This window comes from Hylobates moloch, unplaced genomic scaffold (genome assembly GCF_009828535.3).
Source record: "Hylobates moloch isolate HMO894 unplaced genomic scaffold, HMol_V3 SCAFFOLD_11, whole genome shotgun sequence".
NCBI lineage: Eukaryota > Metazoa > Chordata > Mammalia > Primates > Hylobatidae > Hylobates > Hylobates moloch.
The window spans coordinates 103,564,331-103,576,554 of record NW_026652286.1 but is presented as its reverse complement, the minus strand read 5'-3'; the positions used below and the strand labels follow the sequence as shown (position 1 = coordinate 103,576,554).

The following is a 12,224-nucleotide window of genomic DNA, read 5'->3' as shown; positions in this document are numbered from 1 at the left end:
ACTGGGGCCTGTCAGGGGCTGGGGGGCTGGGGGAGGGATAGCATTAGGAGAAACACCTAATGTAAATGACAAGTTAATGGGTGCAGCAAACCAATATGGCACATGTATACATATGTAACAAACCTGCACATTGTACACATGTACCCTAGAACTTAAAGTATAATTTTTAAAAAAATGTATATAAAAAAAAGAATCGTTGGTCTTTGGTTTGACTCCTTCTCACTGCACACACATCAATCAGGAAGTCAACACATATAGAGTGAGCTCTTTGGGTGGGCACTGTGCTGAGGGCATCTTGATGGACCCAGCACTCACAGCCCCACTTTCAAGGACCTGCAGGCTGTTCAGCTGACCCCCACTTCTGTTTTAAGCTTTTAAACTTCTGTGTGGTTCCATTCCTTGTCCACCCAAAGTTCTACTTGTTCATGTGGTGGTTAGGTATAGAGATGGGAAAATGCATCTGAATATACAATACAGAGATGTGTTACATATGTGAACTTGGATGATTGGGACTAGGATGCCCTCTGTCTCTAGTGTCATATTCCATTTTTAAAGGAGGGAAGGTATAAATGTATTTCTACCAACATGGAGATTCATTAGGAGAAAGGGGCAGAGAATCAGATTCTGAAAAGGAGCCACTATAAATACTGTAACCAAACAGAATCCGCCAGGCTAGAGGGAATTGCACCTCCTCACTGCAAAAGATTAGCTAATGCGGGTGAAGCTATTGGAGTGCTTCTGAAGAAATCAAAATGTTGTTATTATGATTATACTGTTAGATATTTCTTTCTTGAGATTCTAAATGAATTTGTTTAATGCCTTATTGGTCCATTCCTGCATCTCTGCTTCCAGAAGCCAAGAACAAGTTCTCTGGATCACATAGCCTCCTCTGCTGCTTCCTCAGAAACAGAGAAGGTACTTGGTGCTGAAGAAAGAGACAGAGACTGGGAAGGAGAAGGAAGTCGGCAGAAAGAAGAAAGAGGCACAAGAAAGAGAGAAGGGTAGCTAAAAGAAAGAGGTAAGAACAGATCTCAGTTCTTCATTTCTGCTTAAGGACTCAATGAAGCATTGCATTGGTTTAGGAGAGCAAATGAGGTGTGACGTGTTATAGAAAGTGGATCTTAAAGCTCTTACTATAAATAACCCATAATAAGTAAAACTTTTGCTAGGCAAGAAAACAAGTATCTAAAGAGAAAAGAGACATTGACTACATAGAACTGATCATTATTGTAGAAATGGGAAGGGCCAAACCATTCTCATGCTTAGCATAAATTTCCCCCTCTCTAAGGCGATTGACCATGAGTTTGTTTGGGAACTGTTTGGTTTTAGCGGTGAAAGTCTTGGATCCCCAGCAACTCCCTCAGGCCCAAGCAAACCAGGATGGTAGGTCACCCTACCCCTGCCTGAAATGTCCTCTTCCCATGCCACCCCTCTCCCCTCACCTCTTAGTGAAGGTGTCCAGCTGCGACTTTAAACACAATCTCCTCCACAGAGCATCCCATGATCCTCAAGCAGAATTTGTTCTTGTCTCTGTGTTCCACGGGGCCTTTTACATAACTCAACAATAGCTCTTACTGATTGTACACTGTTTCCCACTAAAATGTCTTTCTCTCTGATACAGTATAAACTCTTTAAAAGTAATAATCTCATATTTGAATCTCTGGTACCCAAATAAACATTTGCTGATTATATGAATGAATAAACAAAGGAGCAAAGGAAGTTTGAGAAAACCATAAATTATTCACCACTAAATATTAAACGTCACTTGAGATATTCCCACCTGCACTGAACTACCTGGACATGATAGCAAATTCTGAAGGTCTGGATCACAAGCAGACAAACAGGACTGCTTGGAAGGCAGAAGCCTCCCACACAAAATTTTTCACCTGCTGCTAATATGCTACCCATAGTTTCCACCATTAAAAATCTATTATTTTGGGTTAAGCCAAATTTCTCCCTTGCATAGGACCTGCCCAGACTATTGTTTAAAATCCTATTTTGCTATTCACCCAGGTGACTGGCTTAGCATTCATAGCAACCACCCCAGCATTGAGGTCTTATTCAAATAGCCTAAGGTACCTGGCAACATAGAAATGGCTACATTTCTAGATGATAAATACCTCAGTTATAAGGATTAAAATGTTCTCTGGGATATTCTATTTGTAAGTGGTTTGGTCCCAAAAGACCCCAAGCAAAGGCTTTGCTATAATTTTTTTGCTTACAGTTGGGCTAGGAGGAGGACTGGGTCCCATCTGCTCATGAAGACTAAGTTGGTAAGAATTTGTTGCTGTGCTGGATATAACTCAAATTACCTGCAACTGTATCTACCATGGGTTCTGGGAGCTAAGTGGCTTCCCTAAGCTTGGACTTAAAGTGTTCTGGGAAAAGTGTGTTTCTTTCCAGAAGTGGGTGGAAGGTGGAGGGGTAGGAACCATGTTGGGCACATTTATGAAGACAGTGTGACAGACCTCTGGAAGTGTTGGCAATGAAAAGGTCTCTGGAAAGCAATGTAGTCTGAGAGGGAACATTACGTGATCAGAGGGAAAGAGGTTTCTTTGTGGGCAAAAGGAGGTAAGACATAAGAAGTCAGGGAGAATGGTCTTCAGAATAAATATCCAGAACCTCACTTGAAAACACCAGGAAGATATCACGGTGGCCCCGAGCAGAGAGGAGAGGCAACACAAGATTACATTTGCAGACTGAGTCATGAAATTGTATAATTTGAGGCCTAATTTTTTTGAATGTCCCCGCCTTTTTGGTCTCTTTAGTTTATAATCTAAAATCATCTTTGTGAAATAGTTTGAACCTGGACATAAGTTGAACATGAAACACAGCTGAGTGTGAAAGAGAGTAAGTGTGCCACAAATCTGAATGAGAAATAGCTTAAGACCATTCAATAATTCCCTAACTGGAACACTAAGTGAAAAGCGTGGAGCAAACTTTCACAGCTCCACTCACCTGGCAGCCCGGGGTACAGAGGGGCTAGGGAGGGTACGGGGCAGAGCTCTGCCTGCTGTGGTGAGAACTCACCGCGGGGACTGTGCAGGCCCAGCACTGGACCAAGCGGGCAGATTGCTGCTCTGTGTGTGCTTACAGTCTGTCTGACCTGAAATAGGAGCCACTGGAAACTAGTTTCTCTCGGTTGTAAACCTTACACATGACAACTGGCCAATGACATGAGGCTGACGGGTATATTATTAGATTATATGTGAAATTTTACAGTAAATAGAGGATGAGCTCTGGAGCCATGCAGACCTGGACTTGAATCTCAGTTCTGTCATTCACCCCTCTGTGATGCAGGGAGTGGATGTCAACCACTGAACCTTATAGAGCCTCAATTACCTATGATTCAAATGAAGATGACTATCCCTCTAACATCAGGCTTTGATAGGCACATAAAGGAATGATGAGACTGAAGTGTCCAGTGCAGAACTCAGCTCATGTAGGTAATCACATTAATTCCTTTTCCCTTCTTAGGAAAGAGGTGAGATTCACAAAGACACCAAGGCATTTACTGATTTCTACACCCGCTGAGGCCACTGTCCACTCATCTGGATGACCTCGATAGCCTCGTCTGGCCACACTGACTCTGACTGGAATCAGAGACTAGCCGTTGACTATTGGCTCTAGTCAGTTAGCTACTCGGTGACCAGAGTGCATGCACTGCATCATAAATCTCATTTCAAATATCTGTTTGGAATCCTTCAATGGCTTCACATTCCCAGCTCTTTAGGAGGCCTTCAGGAGACCTTCCTGGGCTGGCCCTTGCATTCTACTCCCCTTCGTGCTCACAGACTTCAAACGCACCCTTCCTGCCCTCCAGCACACTGAGGACACACTCAGATCTAGTCCTACAGTTCCCCAACGGGCTCTGCCTTTGCACATTTTGCCCCTGTGCCTGAACAGCTTCCCATATCTCTCTTCCATAAGCCATCTGTTTATTTGGATAGCTCCACTCCATCTTTGGGATTCAGTTTCCATGTCACTTCCAGTTTTCTCCAGCCAATAGCCCTGCTGTTTGCTCTTTCTGGCACTGTATGCATGCACCCATCATAACACATAGTACATGACTGCTTGATCTTCTGCAAAGTCTACTGTGAGCCTCTGCAAGCAGAGCTTGTGTCTGGTTTACTGCTCTCCTCCCAGCACAGAGAGTGGCACAGAGGAGGGACCCAATAAATACAATTTGTAAACTTCTAGTTTAAAGTAATGATGATAGACTCAAAGAAAAATTGCAAAAACCTTTCCTAGCTTTCTCTTACATTCACATCTTATAAAACCTTAGTAAAATTATTAAAACCAGGAAATTATCATTTATACAATACTCTTAGCTAATCTACAGACCTTATTTGAATTTCACCAATTTTCCCACCAATGGCCTTTTTCTTATCCACATTGCATTTAGTTAGTATGTCTTCTTAATCTCCTCCAATCTATGAGCTAGGTCCTCAGTCTTTCTTGTCTTTAATGACATTGATATACTTTTATAGAATGTTCCACCATCTGGGTGTGTTGTCTTGTGTTTTCTCAAGGTTCGATGGAGGTTGTGCCTTTTTAGCAATATGCACAGTGGTGTTATGTCCTTCTTAGTGCATAGTATCCAGAGGCACATGATGCCGCTGTGCCTTACACTGGTCATTTGCTTATGGGGAAGGCTGTCAGGTTTCCCCTCTGTAAAGTTAACTGTTTTTCTCTTTGCAATTAATAAGCATCATGTGAGGAGATACTTTAAGAGCAATAAATATATTTTAATACATCAAAGGACAGAATCTGAAAGAAAGATGTAAGTATGAGTTCTGTGCCTGCATTTAAAAAGCACACAGAAAGGATGAAATAGAGAAAATGAGACAGCAGAATGGATTTAGGCCACCAGCATCACTGCACTTTCAGGAAACATTCAGAGAACTATAGTTTCTGGGTCCTGGGGTTGAGAGTCCTCTTCCTTTTGCTCAGGAGACCACCCTGGGATAGCATGTTCAGATCTGGGCATCATCCTTTAAGTTGAGTACAGTCACATTACATCAAAAGTGCATTTACGTTACCCAAATTCTACCATGCAACCTCAGCAAAAGAGAAACACAACCATCTAAATTGTGTTTACAAGAGAGTAATCCTAGTTATATGTTTGTGCATCCAACCCTTTCTTTATCCTACTGATCTCACATTTTATATTTACATTTTAAGAACAACCAAACAGGTTTTCAAGAGTGAGGTGACTTAACACAATTTCCACTTATGCTCATGGTTCTCCACGGAGAACAATTCCTGTGAAAAGTGTGACTCCAATATGTAACAAACTAGAGCCTGTCCAGAGAGGTGAGCAAACAGATTTTGGTTTGCTGGGGAGGATTAAAGGAATGGCAGGTGCTCACATTTAGAAAGGCAACACTCACGAAAGTGCAGAGTAGTCATCTTACTCAGCTTGGGCTGACTAATAAAATGCCATAGACAGACTGGCTTTAACAACAGACATTTATTTTCTCACAATTCTGATGGTTGGGAAGTCCAAGATCCAGGTGCCAGCCAATTTAGTTCTGTTGAGGACCCTCCTCGTAACTTACAGATGTCCTCCTTCTCACTATGTCCTCACATGGTGGAGAGAGAAGGGCACATGTGAGAGAAAGGGAATTAAGAATAAGTATGCAAATTCTGCCAGATCAGGTCGCTACCCTCATGGTCTAATTTAACCTTAATTACCTGCATAAAGGCCCCATCTCCAAACATAGCCACATTGGAAGTTAGGAGTTCAACACATGAATTTGTGGGGGACACAAACATTGAATCCATAGCTGTAGTTATCCTCAAATGTTTCTTAGTCCATTACTTGTGTAACAGGATGTTCAAGTGGGACTTCTCTTTATTGTCTCATTGTCTGCTAAAGCCCTAACACTAAGCACAATAGGTGCCAACTACCTTCAAATTTAGAGAAAGGGGCAAGACCAATAATTTGTTCTTTTTGCGTTGGTCTATCACTCATCTCCAGATGATATAAGAAAAGACTAAGTATCCATTAAGGAGGAGCAACAAATGGTAAGCTTTTCAGAAAGAAACTTGTAGCCTGGGCAACAAAGCGAGACCCCATCTCTCAAAAAAAAAAAAAAAAATCAGCCAGGTGTGGTGGTACATGCCTTTGGTCCCAGCTACTCAGGACCTGAGATGGGAAGGCTGAGATGGGAAGACTGCTTGAGTCTAGAAGATTGAGGCTGCAGTGAGCCATGATTGCACCATTGCACTCCAGCCTGGGCAACAGAGCAAAATTCTTCCTTAAAAAAAAAAAAAAAGTAAAGAAAGTTGTATGCTGAAATGCCCTCCTAATCCTCCACTACTCAGGCCAACTGAGATGAGTTTCAAAGAACCTCTAACAGGATTGCCATATATTCCTTGGAATTGGGGCAGATTCTGGAACTGGTATCTGAGTCACACTTACTTGGAAGAAAATCTGAAGGAGAGAGTTTCTGGCTGTGGGCAGGGAGTAGAAGCTGTGCTGGCAGACTGAAGGGAGCTATGCAAATGACAGGGCAAAAACACATGTTTCCCAAGGTCCACATGTGAATCCTGAGGAAGAGACCAGCATGAGGCAGTTTGAAAACTCTATCCAAGAGGACCACTGGAATTAGGGAGTGCAGGGTGGACAACCCCAGCAGGAGACTGCAGTGAACCACTAGCCATGGGCTGAGAGAATGTCATCAACTTCTAGCCAAAGGAGGCATCCCCGCACCAGAAAACTGCAGTTCAAAGTCCCCAGAGGAGGAGCTTAGACGAACCCAGAGATGTACCCATGAAAGAAAGGAGGAGCACTTGAGTGCTCAGCTCAGAGAGCCCTTACACCAGATCACACCTGGGCCTACCAAGTAAGGAAGACCTTTCCCATCCGCTGCCCTTCTCCTTCTATCCCTGGCCAGCCCTGAAGGAGCCAACAGCAACATGAAGAGTGGGAGGTAGACCAGCCAGGAGAACAAAGAAAAGAAGCAAGTCTCTACAAGTTTCCCAGCCCCAGCCAGGGCAAAGGTAGTGATTGAGAGCTTGGAGTTTAATAAAATATTGAACTGGGCTTTTAATATCTGCAAAAGACCAGAATATTCCATGGGATCTGCAGGAAGGAAGAAGGAATTGAAAAAGAGCTATAACACAAAGTGGAGGAAAAATAAAGTTTCCTTCTATTAACACTGTACCAAATCCAGTCATTCAGAAACAAAACAAAAAGTTCCCTACACCGCCAACTTTCTGGGTGTGCTTACCTGTAGAGCCACACAGAGCTCTGCAGTTAGAAGGGTTCCACCCTTGGCTTAATGCTCTGTTACCATCTTGAAATTCTTAGTAATTTTTAACATGGGCCCCACATTCTCATTTTGCACTGGGCCCTGCAAATTACGTAGCCAGTCCTAGTAGCATATATAACAGAGACTTAGCCTTGGTCTATGTGACCGCAATTGGTAGAATGGAACCAATCAGTGGGAGGTTAAAAAAAAAAAAAAAAACAGATTTTAGTTCAATACAGTAGTCCCCACTTATCCACAGGGAATATGTTCCAAGACACCCAATGGATGCCTGAAACCTAGGATAGTACCAACCCCAACTATGTTTTTTTCCTATACATACACACCTATGATAAAGTTTGGGGTGCAACAGCAAAACTGTATGAATTTTTTTCTTCTGCACAATTTCACAGGTAAAAAATTCATTCTCACTGTAGATCTCAGCAACTTTAATATTGCAATTTTTATTCTTTCATTATTAAGTCAAGAGCTCTCAACTTTTCACTTAATGGAAGCACTTCCCAGCTTCTCTTAGGCATGTTCAAATGGCCAGCATCACTACTTTTGTTCTTTGGAGCCACTGCTCAGTAAAATAAGGGTCACTTGAACACAAGCACTGCAAAACAAATGACAGTCAATCTAATAACCAAGATGGCTCCTATGTGACTCATGGGTGAGTAGTGCAGACAGCATGGACATGCCAGACAACAGGATGATTCACGTCCTGGGTGAGATGGAGTAGGACTGCATGAGATTTTTCTCATGCCATTCAGAAGGGCATGCAATTTAAAACTTATGTGTTTTTCTGAGATTTGCCATTTACTATTTCTGGACTGTGGTTAACCACAGGTAACTAAAACTGTAGAAAGTGAAACTGCAGATAAGGGAGACTACTGTATCAGGACAAGTTTGTTAATACTCATAGCTACCCAGATTGGGATAGGCAGTGTAAAGGAGTCAGAGCATCAGAATCCATACGGCAGAGGTGGGTCAGCCTCTTGGCACTCTAGGGCCTCCAAAATCCTTTTCAGCCCTGGGATTATTTGATTCTTTGATTAATGAATGTCTTTCAAGATGCCTACCTTACAAACTTAACCAGGAAATGAATTCACTAGTACTGTGACCAGGTAAGAGCATTTCCAAGGGCAGCCTATGAGCCCTCGATGGATGGAGTTTCACTAATTCCTTCTGTTTCTAAGTTGTGAGCTATTTTCCTTTAATGAGAACATTATTGCCATTACTCACTGTACTTTTTTTGATCATTGTTAGTTGGATCTTATTATGGCTGGCACATCATGACTCCTTTATTCTAAGAAAAAGTCTTTTAAAACATCCCAGAAAGTATCTAGGGCTTAAAGCCACTTTCATTAATCATTATTTTGACAAAGAAGCATAAACAAACCGACAAATACTGTTTAAATTTAACATTAAAATTCGATGTGTATGTCTCAGTTATTGTTGTTGTCATTATTATTTTTAGTCAAGGAGATGGTTCCAAGAGAAGAAAAGAAAGTCAGTTGCTTTCTGAGATCAGGTGGGAAGTTTATCCTGTCAACTCCACCTTTAGAGTGCTAGTCTCTGGAGCCACAAGGACTGAAACTCTGCTTCAGAGACCCACCACTGATGACAACCATCAAAAAGAACTGGCTATGCTTGATCATGCTCACTAAACACGTTTCACTGCTGACTTACTTCTCCTGTATGTTGGAAAACGTTGAGCTTCTTTCATACCATATTTTGGCCTTGACCTTTGTAGCATTTAGCCTCCCTACAATGGGGTCTGTGTGTTTCCACACCCTCAGAGCAGGCCCCTAATTATAGCCATCCATTAAACTGTCAGAAAGAAATCCCCAACTCAATCATGTCTTTATCAAACTCTGGCTGTCAGCGGGGTCAAGTTAGGCATCAAGTCTGACCTGCCCAGAGCCCCTGTCATGTGCTCATCTCACACTCACTGGGGTCTTTGTGACCAGGCAGGCTAGACAGCCACCTGGCCACCCCCAGCCCAGTCCCCTCTCCCACTGCATTGCCCAGACAGGGTGGAGCCAAGGGAGGCTCTGGAGCTCAGATAATGGGGCTGACGTAATGTAAGGCCTTCTCCTTGACCTTATCTTGGGGAATTTTGCGCAAAGAAGTTGTATGGGGTTGGCAAAGTCCTAAATTGGAAATGGGGACTCTACTAAACAGGGAGGAATCTAGTTTCAGGGGAAAAAAATTATTCAGTTTGGACCTGCTTTTGGAGATTATATAATAGAATCAGAGGATTTTATCACTACGAAGGAAATTGTACCTGTCTAACCCTTTATTTTACATTTCAGTGCAAATGTGGCCGAGAGACTTGGGTTTTACATTTATTGCCGAGTCTGGTTTTTCTTGAGTTTCAGGTGAGTAATATTTTAAAGGGAGCTCCGTAAGAATGAGGTTAATCCAAGGTTGTCATATGTGGCTTTATATTATTCTCTAGTTGGGTCACACAAATTTGTTTTGTCTCCCATACAAGACCATAAAATTCCTCAAGGATAAAGGTTATTTCTCCTCTGTAGCCCATAGTGTTAAGAAAGAACTTTAAAGTATTTGTTGAGAGTTAGCAATGCTCTTTACTCATTTTTTCTATATTTGAGTGTGTGTGTGTGTGTGTGTGTGTGTGTGTGTACGCTCCTGTGTGTCTCCCCGGATAACTTATAAACACTACCTGCAAATTAAAATAGAACCACCATGTTTTATTGCTAGTCCTATTGCCACATTTAAAAGATGAGGACATTGAGATCCAGGGAAGTTAAGTTACTTGCACAAGAATATTCAACTAGAATATGATTTAAACTCGGATCCACTTACTGCCCATTCAGTATTCTGCCCACAGTACCAAGTCCCCTTCTTGTTATAACACATTAGTAGATAAATGTTGACGGGTACAAAAAAAGAAGACATCAGAAATAGGTGGGGTGAATCAGCCCTTAACTATTAACATTACTATTGTTATTAGCAATACCTTAAATATTACCCTGCCCATACAGCTGTTAGACTATTAAGATAAACACTCTAAACAGTTTCATGTATACCCCCACGTAAACAATAACTGAAAGCAAGTTTGTGCCATATATGTATGTGCATTTATGTATAAATATATATGCATTTTCAGATACACACACAGATATATTACACAAGAGGAATTTTGCCATATATATTGCTCTGTACTTTACTTTTTTCAATTGATGATATTCCTTAGAGAACTTTCTATATCAGCACATGCAGATTTAATTCATACTTTTCAAAGGGCATTTATGGTTGGATATACCATAACTTATTTAACCACTCCCCTACTCATGGGCACTTAGGTTGTTTCCAGATTTATGCTAAGAAATGTGTACCTTTAACAACCTCTCCTGGAGGGGTTTTAAGTCACTAACTTGACATGAGATCAGTATTTTGAAATCACCAATAGTCATATGCCTTTATTTTTACAGATGATGAAATTGAAGCCCAGAGAAGCTTGGGAGCCTCAACTGTTAATGGAAAAACCATAACTAGAACTCAGTTTTCTTGAGACACTTTTTACTATTCATTCCCCTGCCCTTGGGCCACTCCAGGGCACTGAGCACACTTGCTTTGGCTATTTGGAGAAGAGGCCAATAGACACAACTGGCTTCATCTTCAGGGACACCCAATATCTGGCAGCCCTCAGCCCCAGCAGAGTCTTTATTGAAAGAATGGATTCATAGACCAGGCGCGGTGACTCACTCCTATAATCCCAACACTTTGGGAGGCTGAGGCAGGCGGATCTCGGTCAGGAGATCGAGACCATCCTGGCTAACACGGTGAAACCCCATCTCTACTAAAAATACAAAAAAAATAAAAAAATAGCTGGGTGTGGTGGCGGGCGCCTGTAGTCCCAGCACTTTGGGAGGCTGAGGTGGGCAGATCACAACAAGGTCAGGAGGTCGAGACCAGCCTGACCAACATGGTGAAACCCCATCTCTACTAAAAAAATACAAAAATTAGCTGGGCGTGGTGGCGCGCACCTGTAATCCCAGCCACTCAGAAGGCTGAGGCAGGAGAATTACTTGAACCTAGGAGGGAAAGGTTGCAGCGAGCTGAGATGGCGCCACTGCACTCTGGCCTGAGTGACAGAGCGAGACTCTGTCTCAAAAAAAAAAAAAAAAAAAAGAAAAGAAAAGAAAGAACTGATTTATGAAAAGATTCTTATCATGATTTTCATTTTACTAGTCCAAAGATCACTGAGTTAAACTCCCTATTTTAGTAGATGAACCAAAGCGCCTTGAATAAAGACGTAATTCAATAAAAACTTAATCCTCTCATAAAATTGAATATTCTCTGGTTCCCCAATGAACCCCAAAACTTATTAGATTTCTTCTGCAGATGATGTGAGATGGGTTGTTTTACTTAACTAACCCCATTATGCCTTTAAAAATACATTATTATTTAAATGTTTACATTTCTTTTATCCTGCAAATGTACAAAACAGCAAGCCTAGTGTTTCTGGGAAAGCAAGAGCTGGTAGAGGGAGTGATCACATGGGGAATTTTCAGTTGCTCATTCAGGAATTAGGAACAAAAAGCAGATTGGGGTAGTCCACATGTGGCTCACGGATCATCCTGCGCAGTCAGTTCCTGCACATAGCTGCATAAGGAATTTCTCACAGAGCAAGGAGGAGGGAGCAGCCAGGACAAGAGCTTTCTAGGGGTGAGGATCTGAAAGCTGTGCTGACTTCTTAGGTTAGGGTTAGGTGCCTTTTGCTTGTTTGTTTTTAAAAAACAGAATTTATTTGCTAAACAGCAAAAAACAAAGTTTTCAGTTTGGTTTCAACCATAAAAATAATAACAATGTGTTTGTTAATTTATTTGTCAACCTGACTGAGCTAAGGGATGCCCAGATAGCTGGTGAAACATTATTTCTAAATGTGTTTGTGAGGGTGTCTCTGGAAGAGATTAGCATTTGAGTCAATAGGCT

General features: G+C 41.8%; 1 protein-coding gene across 5 annotated transcripts in view; it reads left to right on the top strand.

Moving 5' to 3' along the window:
* The window catches only part of SNX19 (sorting nexin 19), a 72,866-nt gene extending 61,455 nt beyond the window's left edge, over nucleotides 1–11,411 (top strand). For 4 of the 5 annotated variants that reach the window (XR_009215475.1, XR_009215467.1, XR_009215470.1 and 1 more), the window contains 2 exons: nucleotides 853–1,018; nucleotides 9,575–11,411. The gene's annotated coding sequence lies outside the window, so the exon portion shown is untranslated. Of the gene's footprint in view, nucleotides 1–852; nucleotides 1,019–2,224; nucleotides 3,267–9,574 lie in introns of those variants that run through there. The other variant, XR_009215471.1, reaches the window with a different exon arrangement.
* The last annotated feature ends 813 nt before the right edge of the window (nucleotides 11,412–12,224 follow it).